The sequence below is a fragment of the Zootoca vivipara genome, chromosome 5 (assembly GCF_963506605.1).
Source record: "Zootoca vivipara chromosome 5, rZooViv1.1, whole genome shotgun sequence".
NCBI lineage: Eukaryota > Metazoa > Chordata > Lepidosauria > Squamata > Lacertidae > Zootoca > Zootoca vivipara.
In genome coordinates this window covers 30956122-30979232 of record NC_083280.1, presented here as the reverse complement: position 1 = coordinate 30979232, position 23111 = coordinate 30956122, and positions in this window count along the sequence as shown.

Genomic DNA, 23111 nt, shown 5'->3' with positions numbered 1-23111 from the left:
ACATTAGAAAAGTTTCATATTTATTTTTACAACTGCAAAATGGTTAACTTTTGTAATGGTCTTTTTGTCATCACTTAGTAGGGACATAACTCACTCTTCATTAAGTTTTTTCCTACAAATGCCCATAAAACACACTTCAAAAAAATGAACATGAAATAACACCATTACTTTTCCCTAGGTACATGTCTAATCCCTGCTTATCAGTACTGCCATTGGCTAGTGGTGACGAGTTACACCAATAACATCCTAACCTTTCTGAGACAGCCGATGGCCTTCAAGGGAAGTCCAAGGTTCTCTTGGGCATAGATCAATGTATAAAGTAGGGTGAAGAACCTTCTTCAGCCTAATGGCTGGATTCCTTTATGAGCAACCTTCTTGAGGTGGGAGGGGGGCACTTTGGTAGTGGGTGGGGAAGAACCCAGCTTGTGCAGGAAGCTAATTTCTACACACACTCACACCCTCCTCCCTCCTCCCTCAACCAGGCAAGAAAGAGGCATTGTGAGAGTTCAAGGACATTTTCCAGCCAGGCAAAAACACTCAAGAAGGGCCAAGGAAGAGTTTGGCCTGGGGAGAGTTCTGGGGGCCAGACGTGCAGGGCCATGGATTCAGCTCCCTAAACCTGGAAATGTAAAACTTAAATGGTTAGAACAGGCATCCCCAAACTTTGGCCCTCCAGATGTTTGGACTACAATTCCCATCTTCTCCGACCACTGGTCCTGTTAGCTAGGGATCATGGGAGTTGTAGGCCAAAACATCTGGAAGGCCGCAGTTTGGGGGTGCCTGGGTTAGAATGTATGTCTAATTTCCCTTTCAAGCTCTGTCCTGCATTAACTGTGTCTAGACACAGCATAAATGACAGGAAAAGGTCAGAGCTGCCTGTCCTCTGTGCACCCACTTTGGATAATGCTACATTGAACTCAGTAAGACACATAGGGTTACACAGTAAACAGGGGTGGTGTATCCCATTTTACCGCATGAGGCAAAATGGGAAGGTGCTGCCCACCTTGCCATGTCCACCTTGCCCCCCCATCCCTGTCAAAGCCTCCCTTACGTGGGTTGGGTCAAGCAGTGTTTACAACAGTGGACTCCCACAAGATCTCATGTCCTCAGTGAGATTTCGGCAAGATCTCAGCTGGCCCTGACTGTAAGTCTGGCCTGTGAATGTTGAATTACTTTTGCAGTGTTCACCCATATCTTGGGGATGAGAGGCTGTCCGCTTAGAACAGGCATCCCCAAACTTCGGCCCTCCAGATGTTTTGGACTACAATTCCCATCATCCCTGACCACTGGTCCTCTTAGCTAGGGATCATGGGAGTTGTAGGCCAAACATCTGGAGGGCCGCAGTTTGGGGATGCCTGGTTTAGAATGTATTCTAGAGGGGGAAATCCATGACAGACAAATGGAGCCACATGCTTTGGTGCAGCATCTGTGCAACAGAGGACGGGGCATTAGTTGCTGAACTGATGGAGGAATGTGTTTTGGGTGTGGGTAGCACCCTCTGATGGGCAACACATTACCAAATGCCTTAGGACAGTCAATATGCCATTTAAATCAGCATTTCCATTTCTCATACAATGTACTTACATTCAGCTTTAGCAGGCTTCCCTGCAGGTTTTTCTCCTGCGTTAGCAACATCAACACAGATGCAGATACCGTGAGACAGAAAGGGTCAAAGGCTTCTTTCTCGTCATGCCTGAAAACATCCATAGTCTCCCCCAAAAATGCAGAAATCAACTGACAATGAAATTCCCCAGGCCTGTCTATTTTTAGAAGAGTTCCAAGGTAGATGATTCACCTTTTCAGACAAAAGAGATCCAGGGTGCATTGCAACAGCTTGTTCCGGGGGGGGGGGGGGAACTGGGGTAGCAACTTCAGTGGAATGTACCACTCCTGCTTTCAACACCCTTCTTGAAATAGCCTGTTTTCTGCCATGATCATATAAACACTTTTTTAAAAAATCAAAATTAATCCAGTTTATAACAGGATTAGGGAAGATGACATTTTCCCATACATTTAATTGTGTCAACAAACATTTTCCACTTCGAAGTTTTGACTGTGGCCATTGCCTTCTGCATGCCCTGTATCTAGATGACCCGCATGTGTGCGTTCTCATCTGATCAAATTTCAACAAGCGTTTGCACAACATTAAGCTTTGCTATGTAGCTTATGTGATCCAATTACTGTAGGATTTAGGGTTATCAAGCAAGAAGTTTTCTTGCGTTTGGATGAAGCAATACCTTATCTTGAATTTCTCAGCAACACTTACCTCTAACCTTTGCAAGCGAAATGCAACCATTTTAGACATTCAGATCTAGTGCTGTTACAAAAATTTCTTCTGCATTTTTTACTGTTCTCAATCAAGTCCCAAGAAAAGAAATTGAATTTGGCAATTATCAAAAAGAAAAGGGGATTTCAGATAAATTTTCATAGCTGGGGTGCAGGCTTTCTGTTGCGCTTGCCTCAGTTTTGAGATGACCAATGGATGTTTGAGGGTGTCATTTCTTTAATTCCACAAATTATCCCTCTGATGGTCTGCCCTCTGCAGCCTTCCTGGGTACCTACGCTTCCTGAAAACCCCATGATAACCTCAATTGCCCTCCCCCATAAGTGCAGAAGGTAGGCATGCTGCCTATTGTTTGTCTGCCTGTTGTTCATTGTTACTTTCTAAAAAGTCCTTTTAATTAAATCAGTGATATTTGTATTGTTAAAAAAATGAAACAGTAAGGAAAATCAGTTACACGTAGGTAGCCGTGTTGGTCTGCCATAGTCGAAACAAATTTTAAAAAATCCTTCCAGAAGCACCTTAGAGAACAACTAAGTTTGTTATTGGTATGAGCTTTCGTGTGCATGCACACTTCTTCAGATACTTTTTCAGATTGGTATCTGAAGAAGTGTGTGTGCCCAAGAAAGGTTATACCAATAACAAACTTAGTTGGTCTCTAAGGTGCTACTGGAAGGATTTTATTATTATTATTTTTTGACTAAGGAAAATCAGCAAGCACTGTGTCTTCAGGTGCTCAGTAGCCACTCATTTGGCTTCCATTAAAAGTTTTCAATTAACACCTAAGGAAAGATGTCTGAACTCTTCCCATGGGGCTTTTTGAAATCAGGAAGTGTGGGCAGTTGGGGAGGCTGCAGAGTGCTGGATAAATGTTTAATGGGAAAACACCACACACACACACACACACACACACACACACACACACACACACAGCTATTTCATAATGATAAACTAAGGTCGAACCTGCATCTACCAAAACTATAAAGAAAGTCTAAAGCAGAAAGAGGCATAAAGATTGAAATTTTTTTCTGCAGGTAAAGAAAATGTTTCAGAAATTAGAAGAGCAAAACACTAGTCAGAACATCAGTGGATTAGAAGGATGTGTATCTTTCTACCACTGTTACAAATAGTTCAAGTGTGTGTTTTAAAAGTCTTTGGGTGCCTTGGGCCTTTGTCAGACAAATTGTTCCTTATCTAATTGCAATGATTGGGTGGATTTAATTTAGTACTGTAACAGAGTGTGAGGTGCGCTCCAAGTTCTCTAGAGCTACTTCCTTGTAGCCTTCTGCTGGTAACCACAATGCAAGTTAGAGAGGCTCCCATTCTCTTCCTCTAGATCTCGAATATATTGTGTCCAGACATCCCATGGGCTTGTGCCCTGCCCACTCCAATCTCCTCCTCTGGCATAGTGGCAAGGAAGGGACTGTAAACTTGCGCTTTCAATTTTGATTAACCAGAGGTCAGTGTGAAACATCTGAACCATAAACGGTGCTTAATTGTAGCTCTGGTTGGTGGGAAGAAGCCAGCTTCATAAACCATCGTTTGAAATGGACCCATTTTAAACAAACCATAGTTATCAACCCCAGCTTGCCAGATTTCAAGGACATGCAAAACTGTGGCCTATCAAAAACCCTTGCAAAAACAAGAAAATTTTAACTAAATTTGAAAAATATTATCTAATCATTACTCTATAGCAGGAATAGGCAAACTCGGCCCTCCAGATGTTTTTGGGACTACAACTCCCATCATCCCTAGCTAACAGGACCAGTGCTCAGGGATGATGGGAATTGTAGTCTCAAAACATCTGGAGGGCCGAGTTTGCCTATGCCTGCTCTATAGAATACCCTAATATCTGAGGCAGTATATTTTTGGATACCCTAAATCTGCCTCCAAATATAATGACTGCTAGAACTGGATGATCTTAACCCAATCCTTTATTGTTTCATATACACCAAGGCTTTGTCAGAAAATATGCTGGATCTTCACATGAAGGAGAAGAAATTATAATTGCAGCTTGGGAGTATGGGTGGGTGACCCACAACTGACTCTCACCTGGGTATTTGGCACTTTAATTTCTGACATCTAAACAACATGTAATCTGATTTTCAATGAAGTAATTATCCAGCAAGTGTGAATAAGTGGCAGGTTATGACACATAGAACAAGATGCCACACCTGAGTGAGCTAAAGTTACCAGAAGGCCTATTATCTGTAATCAGAAGTATATGCTGAAATGATTATTTATGTGTAAGATTAAGCCACCTGCTCTGAAACCACATTGTAGAAACTTGCCCACTGTTTTCTCTTGCCCTGGACAGATTGTGTAATTGTTTTTAGTTGTCTGTTACCAAAAACGATGGGTGAAAAGCAAAGCTCAGGGAGAGGGTATTTGTGTAGGCTGAAAGACTGACATCTTAATTGAACCATTCCCACCTCTAGAGAGGCTCAGCATGTCATTAGCTCCAATAAGCATGGAAAGCCACAATGCTATTATTTCAGTCACTCCTCAGTTTGGAATAGCATTTAAAATAATTTCCCCATATTTAAATTTCTGCATGTGGATACAGAAGGAATATTGTATATGTATATGCACAAATTGTCATTAATCACCTTTTTCTATGTTACCCCCCCCCCAAAAAATGTGATTCTTGTCCAAGTGCAATGCCCTGCCCTAGTCTATCTTCTTCTGCCATGGTCATGACATATGAACCTACATGGATATGAATGGAAGAAGAGTCCCATCTTGATGCAATGCATCACCTTATATGCCTCTATCACGTCCAACCAATCTTCATGACCAACCATAGAATCATAGTCATCTGGTCCAATCCCCTGCAATGCAGGAATCTCAACTGAAGCATCCATGATGGATGGCTATCCAACCAATGCTTAAAAATGGAGAGTCCTTCAGAGGGAAGAGCTTTCTTGACTACTACAAGTGTTGTGGAGGACCAGGGCACATACACAGCCACATGGGCGGCCCTTATGAGCAGCTACAAGATGGGTTCTCCAATCATGGAGAGCACGAGTTGCGGAAGGATTAACAGGACAACCCCAGGTTTGTTGGGCGGGTCAGTGTAGTTGGCCACAAGGGTGATTGGGGGTTTGCTGTTGCTGGGGAAATTGTTATTTTGCAAGTTAATTGATTGACAGCCATCGCCTTGAAATACTAGTGCATGCAGCTTGCAGTTTCACTTTGCTGCTTGTAACAGATCTCCTGCCCTCCCTCCCTATATTTAGGGGTTCTTTGCGCTTGACATTGCTATGCCTGTCATGGGGTCGCCTGTTTTGGAGCAGGGGCCTGGTAGGAATTTTGTCCACTTGGCTGATTGGCTGGTGCCCTGTGGTTTTTGCCTACTGCATAGTATATTGTCACAACTTGTAAGGTTGCGGTTAGGCATTGGTTCAAATCGGATGGTGGAGGGGTAAGGATTTGGCTGGGCCTGCCCCTCAAAATTGCTGCTGCTGATAGGGGTATTCTCTTAAAGGAATCCTGAGGCTCCACATGTTTGTCCATACCCCCAGTAGGGACTAGGACCGTGCATGAGCCTCAGGGAGCAGGGGCATAGGAAGATGGGGTGGTGGGGGCGGGCCACCCCGAGTGGCATGGGCGCCCACCCCGCCCCCAAAATGCACGCCCCTCCCCCAGAACACATGTTTCGCCCCTCCGGGAGGCGCACCATGCCCCCAGAATGTGCGCCACAACCCTCTGGGAGGTGCGCCCCACCCCTGGAATGCACGCCACGGCCCTCCGGGAGGCGCACTGTGCCCCCAGGAGGTACGCCTCACCCCCAGAACAGGCGCCAGCTCCGCCACTGTCAGAGAGCATCCGAGGGAGGGGTAAAGGGTTTGGCTCCCAGCTCTGTCCTCTCTCAGAGGGTGCTCACCTATACTGACTTCCCTAGCACGCTAGCGGGAGTCAGTTCGTTCTGTCCCAGGCGGGGGACAGATGGCGGGAACCAATGCCTAAGCAACCACTCACTTTAGTTGTATTTAAATAAAGTTGTGGCCAAAATAATGCCAAAAACCTTAAACTTAAATTCCTGTGTGAAGTGTGAGTTATTGAGAGGGGATTGTCCTGGTACCTCTACATGCAATGTAGACTGTCTAGACAAAGAAAACAGAGTCATGTTAAAATTTTGGTTGAGAGTCTTGAAATACCTGCTCCCTGTCCCACAGGCCCTTTCTCACCTGGCCTGGGAGGACAGGACCCTGACTGACTCCAGCTACAAAAGCTGAGACAACTGAACAAACTCTTGGGCTGGGGTATTGTTAGGGTGGTTGTTTCTGTTGATATTCATTTTCTGTATCTTTATTTTAGATCTTGTTATGATTTATATGGAAATTGTTCAATTGGGTTGTGTGTTTTTGATGTTTTGTTTTATTGTTTATGACTACTTTTGTTAGGGACCCAGGTGGCTCTGTGGTTAGACCACTGAGCCTAGGGCTTGCTGATCAGAAGGTCAGTGGTTCAAATCCCTGTGACGGGGTGAGCTCCCGTTGCTTGGTCCCAGCTCCTGCCAACCTAGCAATTCGAAAGCACGTCAAAATGCAAGTAGATAAATAGGGACCGCTACAGCGGGAAGGTAAACGGTGTTCCCATGTGCTGCTCTGGTTTGCCAGAAGCGGCTTTGTCATGCTGGCCACATGACCAGGAAGCTATACGCCGGCTCCCTCGGCCAATAATGCGAGATGAGCGCGCAACCCCAGAGTCGGTCACGACTGCACCTAATGGTCAGGGGTCCCTTTACCTTTACCTTACTTTTGTTATATATATATATTCATGCTGTAAGACGCCTTGAGCATGGGAAATTATGCATGTAACATTTCTGACTCCAGGCAGGAACCTAGCTGCAGTTCAGGAACCTAAGTGCAGCTTCCAGGCTGTTCCAAAAGGCAATCCCAAATACAGAACATTACATTACTCTGACCTTGATGTAACTAAGGCCTGTGTTGCTCAGGCCAGGTGTGTCTTCCACAGAAACAGGCCCAGTCAGCACACCAGCCACAGCTGGGCAAAAACCGAGTTCCAGAAACACTCCCAAAACTTAGAACCTCTTCTAACTGCATCCAGAAGAGTCTTCCTGACCAAGAGCACTTCTGTCTCATTGGGATAAGGTTTCAATTTTTAACCCATTATCTAAATAATTTAGAAGCTCAAGAGTATATCTGAAAGCCTTTCTGCCCCTCAATCTTCACAGTGCATGCTTAAACTAAGTCTTCTTTCTGGTGGTGGTGGATAAATATGGAAGACACATCTTTCCCCATCCTTGGAAGCACGTGGTGATATCCATCTGACTTTCCACTTGTGGAAACAGAATGTTTTCCCTTCTCTCCTTCCTATGAGAATGCCCTGTGTCCTGTGCCCTCTCTAAATCTGCTCTGGAGGAATGGGGAGAAAACCCGGGGAGGGAATTAAGTGGCATGGGGTTCAGGGCCGGCCCTATGGCAAGGGCGCCGGGCCGCCAAGGGGCGCCGCACTGCTGCGTCTATGGCAGCCGCGCTGCACCTGCCAGACAGCCGCGCTGGGAAACGGGGTGGGGGGGGGCACCAGAGGGATCTTCGCACCACAGCGCCAGGGCACCAGATATGCTTAAGGCGGCCCTGATGGGGTTCTTGTCATGTGTATTGACTTCAGCGCATTGAACAGTCTGAACAAAGGCATCACACCATCACAACTAGGAGAGCTTTTACAGCCGTTTACTTAATCTTTTCTAAGAGCAATGAAATACATTAGTTGAATTGTCCCATAGGTTAGCTAACCTTTAGTTTAAACAACTATAGTCTTATCTTGGAGACGTTTATCCCTGACTGCTATCTAATTTTCAATTCTTTTCAGAGCTTATAGCTCCTGTTGAGTTTTGATTATAAGGAAACCTCAGCCCCTTAACATTTTCCTTCTGAGGAAACAGATAGAGATTTTCCAGTGAAAGGAGTCACTTAGCCGGCACCTCGTCAAGGTTTACTTTATTTAGAGGTTATTTTGAGATATTAATGTCTTTTCTATATCCTAGTTTCTTTTGGGAAACTTAAACCTATTATGTTTCTTTGAGTAATCATTGGTTGCGTTTTAGTATTATTCACCTTATCAATATCTCGTTTCAGGGATTTATCACAGCATAGTTTTGTTTTTGCGCTGATTATACGTTTCCGTGATTGTCTTTTTTGCCATTTTTATGTGTATTGACTTGGCTTCCCCCCAGTTAGGATAGTGGAGTAGAAATACCTCTTGAGTGCTTTTGGATATAGACTCACACCACTCTTCCCACATTGCAACCTGCCCTTCCTATTTTTATGTTGACTGTTTGTGCAAAGGGTTCTTGGTTTGTGCAAAACGCCTTTCCACCATGTGCTCTAACTATGCATGACTTGAGAACACAGTGACATACATAGCACACAGAAGTCCTCACAGAATGAAAGGAGAGGGCAAAGGAAAAATATGTCAACCCCAACCCCATCCTTCCACAACAAGGTCATTCCCCTGACCATCAGCCTAGTAGTGCTTGCAGGAATACCATGCTTATCACAGTTCTATTCCAGTGTGAGCACTAGATGGCACTAGTAACTCAAATATTCTTTTCTCCTCAGCAGATCTTGCAAAATTTGAGTTGAAGTTGTTTTTCTTCATCTTCAGATATGCATTGGAAGGTATTTCCCATCTTGCCATCCCAGTGAAGTTCTGATACTTGGGCCAAGTGAAATAATGAAGAGATCAAGCAAGGTCAAGAAGTGGCACAAGTTTTTTTTCCCACCTGCAAACTGTGATCTTATTTCAACACGATTGTATTGTTACATGTCACTCCAATATCGATTCCAGGCACATTTATCCAGGGTCTATGTTTCCTTTTGGGAATGAGGCACACTGGAAACTGTGGTGTCTTTATGACATATGGTTTATTTATACCAGGGGTGCCCAAACATGTTTCAAAGGGGGCTAGATTTGATGAAGTGAACATGCGTGAGGCCCAATCAAAGTTGTTGGGTTTTTTTTAGGTTTGAAGTTGTTGAGCTTTTTTTTTTTTACGATTTAACCCCAAAGTTGTTGAGCTTTTTAAAGGATTTTACCCCAGGACATATACTGCCACGGGGGCTGGATTAAATCGAATGGCAGGCCAGATTAGACCCCCGAAATGGATTTTGGACATGCCTGATCTACACAAATATACAACCTGAGCCTATGATGGAGGGATTCACACAACATTCACACCCCAAGAGGCCACAGTATCCTTGGATTTAAGCAGACCCAAACCATTGCTCTCAAACATTGTTCTCTGACGCTCTCTCCATCCTGCTGCTTCCTATCTCCATTGCATAACTCCTAATTGCAATCCTAAACTCTGACCTAAAACACTGGCATTATCTTTTAAAACTGCTCCGTTGAGGGAGGGAAGGAGCCCACTTATTTGCAAATGAGATCCTTTATTGTCCTAGTTCCTCACTACCCCCCCCCCCGGTCTGTTCTCACATGCAGGAGGCTAGTCCTGGCTTAATTAGCTTTTACACATGTTGATTCCAGAGGTTTAGAAGTCTCCAGCACACAGCTCAAAAAACACACATGGGTCAAGCAACCAGATTTAACACACAAGCCTTAATTAAATTCTAACACTAACTTGATCCAAAATTTAGGGTGTCCTGCACCCACCAACTCATAAAAATATAATGTGAAGTCTTTGGCTACTTTCTTCAAGGTTTGGGAAGAGACTTAGCGCAGACTGATTTGAGGAGGCGAGTCATTTATATCAGAGTTGTATGCAAATGGTGAATACACCTGCCAAAGAACATCTTGCCTATTGGCATTTTGGATCGCATAACCAAACATGGAAAGCAATAATAATAATAATAATAAATGGCTGAAATGACTCCCAGTTCATTTGATTGCAGCAGTTCCTTGACTTTCAAATCCAGATCCACAGACCAATTCCTCACAAAGCTCTTAACTGCACCTCTGTAATATCCATGAGAAACAGGGGTGACATGGGGCTCTAATTTGCATAAATTTTGCATATGCTAGTTTATATTTACATAAAGAGGCATTTGGAGGAATGAAGATGGTGGGTGCAATCTCATCAGCATGGCAATTTATGAAGCGCCTAGCCTTCCTGTTAATAATAATAATAATAATAATAATAATAATAATAATAATAATGTTTTAAAAAGAGAGTGAATAAGGCAAGTTTCAGTCCAAACAGAGGTTTGTTTGTTTTTATCGACCTCTTAACCTTGAATCTTCTGATAGTTCATGTTTGTTTGTTTTATTTTAAGCACAAATATTTTGGAAATCCTTTAGGTGCCCAAATGGGCACTTAAAACAAGAAATTTCCAGGTGGCTCAGTTTCTTGTAGAAAACCAAAATGCCCATGTACCAGTACTGTACAGTGCAAGAGAGGTGCATCAGAAAGCACATAAAGGTTGAATCCAGTGGCCAATAAGTGTGACTGATAGATTTATTGTTCCGAAATTGTAGTACTTGGAATTTCAAACATAAAAGGAACGTGGCATCCTTTCATTAGTTGCAAGGTACCAAATGTCAAAATCCATTCTGTAAATCCAAGAGGCCAGGAGGCAGCCTCCACTGTCTTCATGTTGTACATACTGTCAAAACAAAGTAATAAATCAGAATTCATAGCAGCAGAATCTCCAGACAAATCTTTGAGACTGGGCCACAAAACCCTTGTGACTTGCACCAAACAGTATCTTACTAAGCATTAAAGACTATAAGAGGCAGGGCATTTGAGGACACAATCAGGGACGCTTGAAGTGTCCATTCTCCATGCTGAGGAAAGCTAATTTGAAGTACTCTAAACACTGAACCACAAGTTCATCCAGGATAGATTGAATTTTTAAATATACCCTAGAACTAGTCTGGCCTGGGACTAGAAACTCCTCTCCTAAGTGGTATTTCAAGATACATAAGTTATTAAGGAGTCATCCAAAGCAACTACAGTACTCTATTCCGAACTTAAAAATGGAAAGCGTAATGCTAGTGGTCAACAAAAGAGGTTTAAAGACTGTCTCAAGGCAAATTTTAAGCACCGACAAGTGGGAAACACTGGCCTGCGAGTGCGCCAATTGGAGAACAGCCTTTACCAAAGGTGTCATGGGCTTTGAAGATGCTCGAACTCAGGATGCAAGGGAGAAACATGCTAAGAGGAAGGCACGCTTGGCAAATCCACATCAACTCCTGGATTGAAAAGTCCGGGATCAGTAGTGGCGCAGCACCGGAAATGGCTTCTATGCATGTCCAGACATGCGTAGAAGTGACTTCCGGTGCCGGCACTGCCCGATTTCTGGTGCGCAGAAGGAGCCTTTCTGGCCGGCAGGAGCCGCTTTGAAAATCTGGGGGAATTACGGGATATTTCGCCATTCAGGATAACAGCAGGAAACGGCTTTAAAAACAGTTTAACAGCTAGAGGCGTGTGTGTTTATTTATATGTTATTTATTTATTTATTTAAAAAAATGTACTGCTGTATCATTAAAAGGGGGAGGGCAGGGAAGAACTGTATGTCTTTCTTGTGTCTTCTATAAACCATGTCCATTCCTGCAACTTCAAATGGCTTTAACAACCACTCCTTCATGGTAGGTAATGGAGATTTAAAAGCAAGAAGGATGCAAGTCATATTGCCTGCCATGTGATTTCTGAAGATCAAGTCATTCAAAACTCTCTGCAGTCAATGGCGAGTCTGTCTGGGATCTGGTGGCTATTTTGTTTGTTTATAAAAGTTACACAGAGATATGCTGCCAAGAGGATTGAATCTTTAGGCAGGTCTGGCAAACACATAAAATAATCTTCTTTTTTGGACATAGTTCAAGAGCTCTTTAAAGGGAAAATGATTCCACTGAAGAGATGTTATTCCCCCCTCGTTCCTCACTTTTAAAGCTCTCGTCCCCAATCTTCAAACTGCTTTTTTTCATCATTGGGCTTCTGCATTTAATATTGTGGGGGCATATTAGGAACAAACATGCTTCATTAGGCCAATGGCCCATCTCTGGGTCCAGCATCCTGTTCTCACAGTAGCCAACCGGATGCCTTTAGGAAGCCCATAATAAGGAGGACGTGACTGCAACAGCACTCACTTGCAACTCCCGGCAACTGGCGTTCAGAAGCATCCTGCCTATGACGGTGGAAGTAGAACATAGCCATCACGATTAACATCCATTGGTAGCCCTATCCTCCACAAACTCACTGTCCTTTGAGTGTTGGACTTCATATCTTATGAAGCTCAGCCACATTAGGGTACTGTCAGGGATGTGGTGGCTACTCTTGAGTAACGACCTTCCACATGCTTGTCTTTCAGACGTTTTTATTGGTGCACATTATTTACAGTGTAACGAACTACTGATTCTACCCGCTCGAGTCAGATTCCTGCACTGCCCCTCTCCGCGTTCTGGACCAACATAAAAGCCTCGGAACTGAGAAGCGCCTCCCTTTCCTCCTCCTCCTCAATTCTGGCGTCGGGGGGGGGGGGACTTCTGTCTGACCGATTCCTGCCCTCTCTTTCCGCCTCCCTCTCTTCCAGCCTCTGAAGCAGGGGCTCTTGGATGTTGCCAGAGCCCTGGCACTCCCTCTCCGTTTCCTGACTCCCTCCATCAGACCCTTCGCTCTCATGACTGCTGGGAGACAGACTGCTTTGGATGAAGGGGGGTTCTCTATAAGCCCTCCCCCTTACAGGTACCTATTTGGAAGAATGGACTGCTTGGACTAATTTATATGTTAAAGTCAGGACAGGTGGTCTTTTTAAAATTGTTGATAGACCTCTCTGACGGTTTTTAACCCCTCTGACAAATCTGTTTGTTTTAAAATCCAAGCGATGTGTTAATTTTATGAAATAAATAAATGTGAGCTGATAATCCTTTCCCCTTTTGTTATACCTGCAAAATAAAAATATTCTTTCCTTAAAGGTATCCAGTGCTATCGCAAAGGCTATTCAATCCTCTTTTTAATTTCTAAAGATTGATATTTTATTGAAAAATTTTCAATTATAAAGCAATGAAGTGTTACAGAAAGAAGGCTATTCAATTCAATAGAATTTAAAAATTCATTCAAAACAAAACCAGCTGATGCCAAACTACATGCAGTGGTAAGTGTGGGAATTCAATTAATGCACAGGTTTTTCGTTAAATAGGCAGCGGCCATTGGAAGTTTGATCAGCCTCAGAGGATGGTATGAGCTGAACAGTAGGAAGGAGAGAGAAATTTTGGTTCATTGTTCAGTTGACCATGCTTAAAGACCCCAACCACACCTAGGTATGAAGAGCAGCCCTGGAAAACGTCTTAGATCTTAATTGGGGTGAGGGGGTGAGGTTATATATGGGAGAAGGCTTTTCCCCCAAGGAGGAAGGAAACTGGCATCTAAGTGCAGCTTATGTTGGATCCGTCTCATCAAGTATTTTCAGGAATTAGAACCCCCAGAGGGCAATGCTGCCACTGCTACCTACTTCAGTTCAGTTTTCAATCTTCAGTTTTACTCTCTGTTCTAAGTAAATGAAAAAAGATATTAAGTAACCATACAATTTAAGCAGAAAGCTGTGGGTGCTTCAAGTCCCAATGCATCTTATAAAAGAGAAGACATTTTCTACAACCTCCGAAACTGATACTACTTACATAAATATTCCATCCTGGATATTCCATCCAAATGGTCTTAAACAACAATAAAGAGCACCTCAAAATGCAAGTAGATAAATAGGAACCGCTACAGCGGGAAGGTAAATGGCGTTTCCGTGTGCTGCTCTGGTTCGCCAGAAGTGGCTTTGTCTTGCTGGCCACATGACCTGGAAGCTGTACGCTGGCTCCTTCGGCCAATAACGCCAGATGAGCACGCAACCCCCGAGTCGGTCATGACTGGACCTAATGGTCAGGGGTCCCTTTACCTTTACCTTTAGTGTGCAAACCACTGGAGTTTCCTGCCTAATGTTTAGCAAGATAAATTCTCTCTCTCTGAAAAACAAATGAACAAGAAATTTATGTTCATTTTGATTTTCTAGTGCAAATCTGTCATATTTTTGAAGATTTGTGTGCATGTTTTTCTGAAACATGATCTGTATCTTGGGAATGTGTCAGGCGAAGTCCATGTCATCCCAGATTGGGGCCGATCTGAATCACTTAACTGGGCTCAAATTCAGATTGGGATGGGGTGGAGTGGCTGTGCATAGTCATATTATTTACATTACAAAAACATTCAATGCCAGAATAGGCTTCTAAGCAGTTTACAAAGTATACAAACCAATTATGCAAATATTAAAATATAAACATCCATAATTTAAATTCATTCATAATTAAAATTGCCATATATTTTTGCAAAGTTTTTGTTTTTTTGTTCTGTATGCAGTTGGACACCTCATGATCAGATCATTATCAGAATAAAACATCACAACAATTAAAACAGGAAACTCAGGTCAAGAGATCAAGGGAATGCCTGTGTAAACAGGTGTGTCCTCAGTAGCTGAAAAAAAAATGTAGTCGGAGAACATCTATAGCAGGCATCCCCAAACTGCGGCCCTCCAGATGTTTTGGCCTACAACTCCCATGATCCCTAGCTAACAGGACCAGTGGTTGGTAAGATGGGAATTGTAGTCCAAAACATCTGGAGGGCCGAAGTTTGGGGGTGCCTGATCTATAGCAACAGACAATCTTATTTGCTTTATAATCCTAATTTTAACAAATTGATCCACATGGGAGAACATGAATTGATTCCAAGAAACATTTTATGGTACAGTCTTAGTCAAAAAAACCCTTCCATATAAAACAGAAACAGCAACAGAAATTACGAAAGGAATAATTTTTGATGAGCAAAAAGTTCAGTTCGACATCATGGATGAACAACCTATTTTTTAAAAAAATTTAAGATGCAGCTAACATCTTAAAGGCATTCCCATGGGACAAAACATGGGGGAAAAATCCTATTCGGCTTGCAGTGTGTCCCAAAAGGGCTGCCTGCTGTTTAATGGATCATTTCTGGAAGAGTGTGTACCTACAAAGTTCTCTATGGATATTATCTTAATTAGGACTAGGCAGTCACTCTGCACACAGTGGGCAAATGATCAAAGAACTACATTTTCTAGTTACAGGACCATTCCTGAAAACTATTCCCGTGTTCCGATAACTATGAATCCATAAACTCTGGCAGTAGATTCAGTATGCTACAATGTACATTGACTCATCAAGAAACAATGGATTTCTCAAACGCATTCCATTTTCACAGATGTCTGAGTACAGAATTCATGGTGAGAGTGATTCACTGGGAGTGATTTCCACGTTTATGCTCATATGTGATGAGCTGATTCTCCCCCCCCCAAGAATCCTTGTGTGTTCAAGCCTACATGCACACACATGTAGACTTGTTGCAGCCATGCAAGTACATATGCATGGAGAGGGAATGGGCGAGCCCAATCTCCCAACCATGTCGGCCGTTTCTTGGCATATAGGACTGTGTGAAAGATGCTTGTCTTGAATTTCCCAGGGCAGGAGATGATGTGGATTGCTCTACAGCACAGCATTACCATGTGGTGCAGAGAGTGCCTGGAAGCTGTGTCCCAGTCTTTGTAATTTTGTTGACTATCCCCATAGGTGGCCAGCACATAGGTACCATTGCTGCCACAGCCCCCATATTTCTTTGGCCATTTCTGTATGCCATGGTTCTGTGTTGTTGTTTTTCCCCCTACTGGGCTGAGCATGTGTTGAATTTAGTGACTGTTCCACTTACATAGCAGCAATGTCTCTCTGGACCTGGCACAGTATGGGAAATGCGAGTACATTACATACTGAGTAACTCGGGCCGTTCCTAATTCCTCCTTGTATGCCAACTCCCCTGCTCCATCCACCCCCCCTCAGTATATTTTGTCATGCTTTTGTTATTAGTTACTTTACAATCCTTGTTTCAAATCTTGGTTAAGAGGGAACCCTGACTAAGGCTGGCATTAGGAATTTGAGCCAGAGGGATGGAAAGAGTGCACAGAAAGAAGTGCAGGATTGTTCCTGAACCTGAAAAATACACCCAAGTGAGCACTGCTTTTGTTAAATAAGAATAATTCTAAGACAACGAAGGAAGTGTTCAGGATGAGCTCCAGAACCTATTTTTCTAGAAAAAATAGCTCTGAGTAGAGAGCACACGTGGTCCACTTTCCCCTTCCCATCAAACACATTTCAGTTTTTACAGTTCAGTGAAGATCAGGTTTTTGAGACCCGGTTTTTGTGTTGAAGTTTAACTCTCCTTTGGGGGTTTCATTTAAAAGGCCGGCCCTAACTGGGAGCTATCAGACAGGTGGCCTTTCTTGACATGTTTTTTTTGAGAGGCCTTGTCAATGGAGTTTGCAAGGTGTCAACAAGGTGCCACGGCTATGCATACTTTAGCGCATGTACTTGTGTTGTTATACTGTGTTTTAGGACTCCAGACATAGACCAGATGACTGGTCAGATCTGGCCAGATGCCACAGTGTTACAAAGGTTGGCCTTAAGGTCACCATGAAGCCCAGAAGACATTGATATGACTCCCATTTTTCCATGATCCTAAATATACTATCAGTGGCAAGCAGTGTTTTCTCCTGTGAATGTCAAAGCGCTTTGGAATGCCTTTAAGAGTTTACCAGAATCTATAGCATTGATCTATCCCGGCTGTTTTTATGGACACCATGAGGATAAATCCTCTGACTAGGCCCTGTGGTGAAGAGGCGAGTGACAGGCTGGGCCTCTCCACCATAACGTGAATCATGTCACACATCTTTGATTTTACCAACAGCTGAGTTCTCAGCAGCGTCATACATCATTTAATTTTATAGTACCGCCCAGTAGACGAGGGCCTAAGGAGGTTATGTGAAACTTTTTACTAGACCAACATTTCCATTGTAACTACACCCTTTTCATACACGCTCCCCAAAGAAGTAGCTTCAACAACTGGCAGCAGATTTATTTTGTATAACGAAGAATTATGCTAGGATCGTAAATGATCAAGGACAAATATTTCAGGGTCCAGATTTCAGGCACAAAAGGCAGAAACATCCAGGGTCGGCAGAGTATCATTTGTAGTAGAGTCAGATTATTATTTTTTGTTTAGTCATTTAGTCGTGTCCGACTCTTCGTGACCCCATGGACCATAGCACGCCAGGCACTCCTGTCTTCCACTGCCTCCCGCAGTTTGGGCAAACTCATGTTCGTAGCTTCGAGAACACTGTCCAACCATCTCGTCCTCTGTCGTCCCCTTCTCCTAGTGCCCTCCATCTTTCCCAACATCAAGGTCTTTTCCAAGGATTCTTCTCTTCTCATGAGGTGGCCAAAGTATTGGAGCCTCAGCTTCACGATCTGTCCTTCCAGTGAGCACTCAGGGCTGATTTCCTTCAGAATGGATAGGTTTGATCTTCTCGCAGTCCATGGGACTCTCAAGAGTCTCCTCCAGCACCAGAATTCAAAAGCATCAATTCTTCGGCGATCAGCCTTCTTTATGGTCCAGCTCTCACTTCCATACATCACTACTGGGAAAACCATAGCTTTAACTATACGGACCTTTGACGGCAAGGTGATGTCTCTGCTTTTTAAGATGCTGTCTAGGTTTGTCATTGCTTTTTCAGAAAGCTCTAAAGAGGGAGGTGGGTAACCTTTTCTGCCCTGAGGTCTCTCCACTTCTTAGAGGAGCGGGCTATCAATAGGCCATAATGGCTATGCTCTGACTCTACAGTTGGAGAAGTTCCTGGAGACTACAGCAGGAAAGTTTGTTCTTGTGCTTGGGTCCTACTTGAGGGTTTGCCAAAGGCATCTGGGTGGCCACTGTGAGATCATGTTGCTAGACTTGATGAGCCACTGGCCTGACCCCAGCATGCTCTTCTTATGTTCTATTCCCCACCAAATGTAGTTCTATAGAACGTATATCTCCACTATTTTGGATATTTCCAGCTCAGTTGCTCAGAGTTAAGGGAACTGAGTATAGAGAGGGTTAAGTTCTCCTTCCAATGTGGTACTTTAAAAACAGCCTTGCCAGACCCAACTAAACGTCAGGAAGTCTGAAGACGCCCCCCCCCCCCATTTGAAAAAAAAAAAAACCCAAAACATGCTGTAGGACTTTTGGCATCTCCACCAAGTCAATTTATGATCCTAAGCAAAATGAATATCTCCTTGAAAAATCTACTGTATGCCTTTAGAGAAAAGAATAGAAATATTGTATGTTTTTTTCCAACCACACTCTAGGAGAGGTCTCTCTGTTTTAACTTGGCCAGCTCTTGAGACTATAAATGTACAATGTGGTCTTCCAGCCTAGTAACCAGAGATAATTGCCTCCACTTACAGCAGCTGAGCAAATGTCAGCTTTTTGGTTCTATTATCCATCCCTCATGTCTTCAAGCTCCCTCACACAACAGTAATGCGATGCAAAGCAATGTAAAATGCCAGTCCTTTCATTTTGACCCAAAACATTTGATTTGAGTAGGAACAAACAACACAACGAAACTGGCTCTTTACTAAATGTTTGAATCTGGTGAAATGCTGCAATTTGAATTATTATTTCAGCTTGAAGCTATGGCACCTCAAAAATTGAAATCTGTATAATGGGTGCACCAGCAACTGAACTATTGCTAGCTACATGCATTACTCCAATCGATTACTCACACAAAGGGGACTCCCCTGAGGCTCCCCTGATCCCATCCCTAAGGACCAACAATTGTGCAGAGTTCCCAGTCTCAGGCACAGAAATCCTTGCTTTTGCTAGGGCTCTTGATCAAGGAGGGCAGAAGATACCTGTGATGTCAGGAGCATGATCAATGGCGCAGCCCCACAGCCCCTTCAGTGCGTAATTTATCAAGGGGGCTTGAATTTGAAGCCAGTGTTCCTGCGGTGTATGATGGTTTGGCTTTGCCATGTAGCTGCTTTTTTCACTTGCTACATTTTATTGGTAGTCCATGAGCTAGGTATGAAAGAGAATTCCACTAGAGATGCAAATGGCAGCAGAATTTGCCGCAATTCACATGCTCAGAGGTCAGGAACAGAAATCCTGCAAGAGAATATGAGTGGTATTCACCACCTTTGTGTGTTTTGGTCCACAAACATTATGTAAATAATTATGTCATTCTCTGTATGCATTGAAATTGATTCTGTTATCAGTAACCCAAACTAATCGAATCAGTTTTGGCCATAGCAGTGGTTTTAGCAGAAGCAGAACTGCAACAGAATGGAAACAGTGCTGATCGCAATGAACACAGGATGAGATTGAAAAAGCTGTCTTTTTAAACTCCTAGTGGTACTGCAATGGTACCCAAGAAGCTATGTGATGCAACACTATTAGGGTGAAGATAGATTTAACATAGCAAAGCTTTCATCAACCACAGAGAGGAAAAGAGTGAGGGGATAGATTTGAACCAGTATTTTATCTGCTGGTGGTTTGCTTGTCTGGCATTTGTGAAGGTCAAAGACCTGCATCTGAGGTTCTTCAAGCTTTATCCCATACAACATATCACTGGTAGAGCTGCGCTCATAAAGCATTCTGATTTCTCATATAAGTGTTTGCCCTTTTTCCTGAACACTCACTCTGTAACGTACACCTCCGTTAATCCCACCATTAAATTTGACCTTGAAATACATGTGTAGTGTTGGAACACTGTGTTTACATGGCTTAGAGTTAGGTCATTAATGTTATTTACGAGTCCATTAAAAAAAATGAGCTAAAAGCAACATGTCTGGGTTTAATATGATGTGAAACCTGAATCAAATCTCTCCTGGTCACTAAAACTGGTCAAAAGTTTTGTCCTTGGAAGTGCATGCATAGCAACCATTGAAGTCAATGGGAGCCACATGTGGCCATTTTCGTGTGACTTGAAAAGTATCTTGGTCATAGTTGAGATGAAAACAAAACTGGTTTGAATTTGTCATACATCTGTTTCCTACAGTTCTAAATGAGGGATAAGTGTCTGATAAAACATCTACTCCACCAGAATTAATTGGAACATTGCTAACTTGATCTTCAATGGTGATTACAGCTCAGCTATTTTGCTTTTGAGCAAGTGAATTCCATTTTTAGGTTTTTCATATTCTCGACTACAGGTGACTTAAACATTTGGCAGGACCCCCAAACTTTCAGGATTGGTTGGATGACTGAATCAGTTGGTTAGATGACTAAGAGTTTTTTTCTGTTTATATTTTTACCCTTAGCTTTATTGAATAAAGGATGTTACAACATTTGTTATTTCTACTCTTTTACAAAAGAATATAATTGGCTTTGACATCAGTTCCTCTTCCTCGAACCAAATTAGAACTATTCCATTGTTTGCTGTTATTTGCTGCCGTTGTTTTTCCTAAACGTTTCCAAACAGTTTTCTGCAAGCTTTTAAAATGTAAAATTATATCAATATGATCCTAGAAGCAGACCAATTCAAAAAAGCTTCTTTTAAAAAAATCTGAATCTTAGAAAATGTATACACTCATATTCTGCTAAATTACGAGAGTGCTCCTGTTCAAAACAGTATAGGTTTGTTGTTGTATTTTGCTATAACTTTTTATGTGAAGTATTAAGATTAGCAGCGGACACCTCGTGCATATTAAACCATATTTATCTGTGAAACATAAACAGCATCATTAGGGGCAGGGACATGGGCTTTCACCCAGGGCCAACCATAAATGGAGGGATGCAAGATGGAACTGAAATGCTGCCTTGACTCGAGGGTGGGGGAGTTATTTGGGAAATGCTTCCTTGTAAGAGAAAATGGGTGTCTGGGAGGGTTCAAAAAAGCATTAATTACAGCGTCTCTGCTTAGGGTTTCGCTAGATCATGCAAGGTTCTCCATGTGGAGAATGCACCAGCTGGCCTAGGTTAAGAAACTCTGCTGTGCGTGACACCCCATGCAACTTCTTGCCTTGGACAGAAAGCTCCAGAGCAGCTTGGAGCACTGGAGCTGAACCAAGTCCTGCAGCTGCCACCTGGAAACCCACCAGCTTCCCCCAAGCTGACTTCAGCTGGACAGCACACAAATCTCCCAGATGTGCACTGGATTGGGAGCAAGTGGGACCACGATGAGAATTCAGTTCCCTTTGCACGACTCTATATAAATACCAATGCACAGACATTGTAGATCGATTGGACTCTTTTGCAAGTTTTCAAATAGGCCAGGCGAGTGGCCTATATTGCTCTGTTTAAAGGCCTTCCAGTCTGGTGTTTGGTCACGAATGCATCCTGTACCATGTTCTTAACCCAAGAAGTGGGGGGGGGGTGAGTCCACTTTTGTTTGTTCTGCAATGCTTCCCAGTGCTACCACGTTATTGCAATGCTGTAGCACAATAAAAGCGGGGGGGAGGGAAATGGACCAGATAATTTGTGTTGCCAAGACCTCCCCCATAAATAAAGACACAATTGACACAGAATTTAGTTTAAGGTTATTGGCATAATTTTGGCCACAACTTTATTGATTACAGATCATGAGTGACAGGTAGGTAGCCGTGTTGGTCTGACATAGTCAAAACAAAAAATAAAAAAAATTCCTTCCAGTAGCACCTTAAAGACCAACTAAGTTTGTCATAGGTATGAGCTTTTGTGTGCATGCACACTTCTTCAGATACACTGAAACAGATCATGAGTGGTTTGCTTAGGCATTGGTTCCCGACTAGCTGCACCTGACCTCAGTAGGGCAGCAATGGCAACTGGACAAGGTCAGGACGAATGGAGGAGACCTAACTATACATATGGATTACGCATACAACGTGCTTTCTCTCACACAGAGAGAGATCACTCTCTCTCCCCACTTCTGAAATTCTGGGGACAGTAGTTCAGAGAGACAGAAACAGTCTCACCATTGCAGTGTTTCAACTGAGTGGAAGAGAGGGGGGAAATCCTGTCTCTGGGTCTTCAGGGATTGTATCAGGAAGTTTTAAAATGTTTAATGTTTTATTATGTTTTTATATATGCTGTAAGCTGCCCAGAGTGGCTAGAGAAACTCAACCAGATGGGCAGGGTATAAATTATAAAATTGTTGTTGTTGTTGTTGTTGTTGTTGTTGTTCCCAGAAGACCAAGAGAGAAGAGGAAACACTGTCTTTTGATTTCCAGGGAATGAAATTTAAAGTTTCAGTTTTGTAACACAGACAGCAATTCAGCAATTCCCCTTACACTATTCCTTAAATTCTTCCCTTGTTTTATTAGTGTTTGCTGAGTTGAAGAATAAAAATAAGATGAAAAAAGCAATGAACTCCATAGGGCCATGACAGTGAACTAAACATATCAGCTCTGCTGATTACATCATGAATGTATTTCCTTTTCTCAAGGCTAAGCTACTTTCTGTTGTTCAGAGTTTGATGTGCCAGGACCAGAAACTGGAAAACACATCAAACCAAATGTTTCAGGATGGGGGTGGGGGGGACAAGTTTGCATTATAGCTCTGAGATGTGATTGCTTATAGTATAAACAACTATGCAAATGTAAAACAGGTTGGCTGGAATATTACAAGTATGACACAAAGAAATGTACTCGAGTGCATTTCATAGTACTAGGGTGCCATTTCAGAGAGCAGAATAAACTAGCTGAAGTCTATTCATTTTGCTGGAGGAGTTAGAGGCAAACTTTGTCTATTTTCATTTGGATATTCTATGGGCACGCCTTCGTTTCTCATCACTAGATTACTCCATGACTCAATTCTAAGATAAATCCATTGAAGTGTGTGGTGTTCGATCTGTGGGGACTCATTCACACATGCCAGTCACCAGGCAATCATGGATGTTCATGTGAGAAAACTAATTGCTGTGTTACACATTTATAGGAAACAAGCTGTACCCGGCCACACGTTGCTGTGGCTGAGGGTAAGAATGGACGTGCGTTTCGTCTGTAGATAAGACACAGATAGGAGGGTTGTAGTGAAAATAGAGAAGGTACC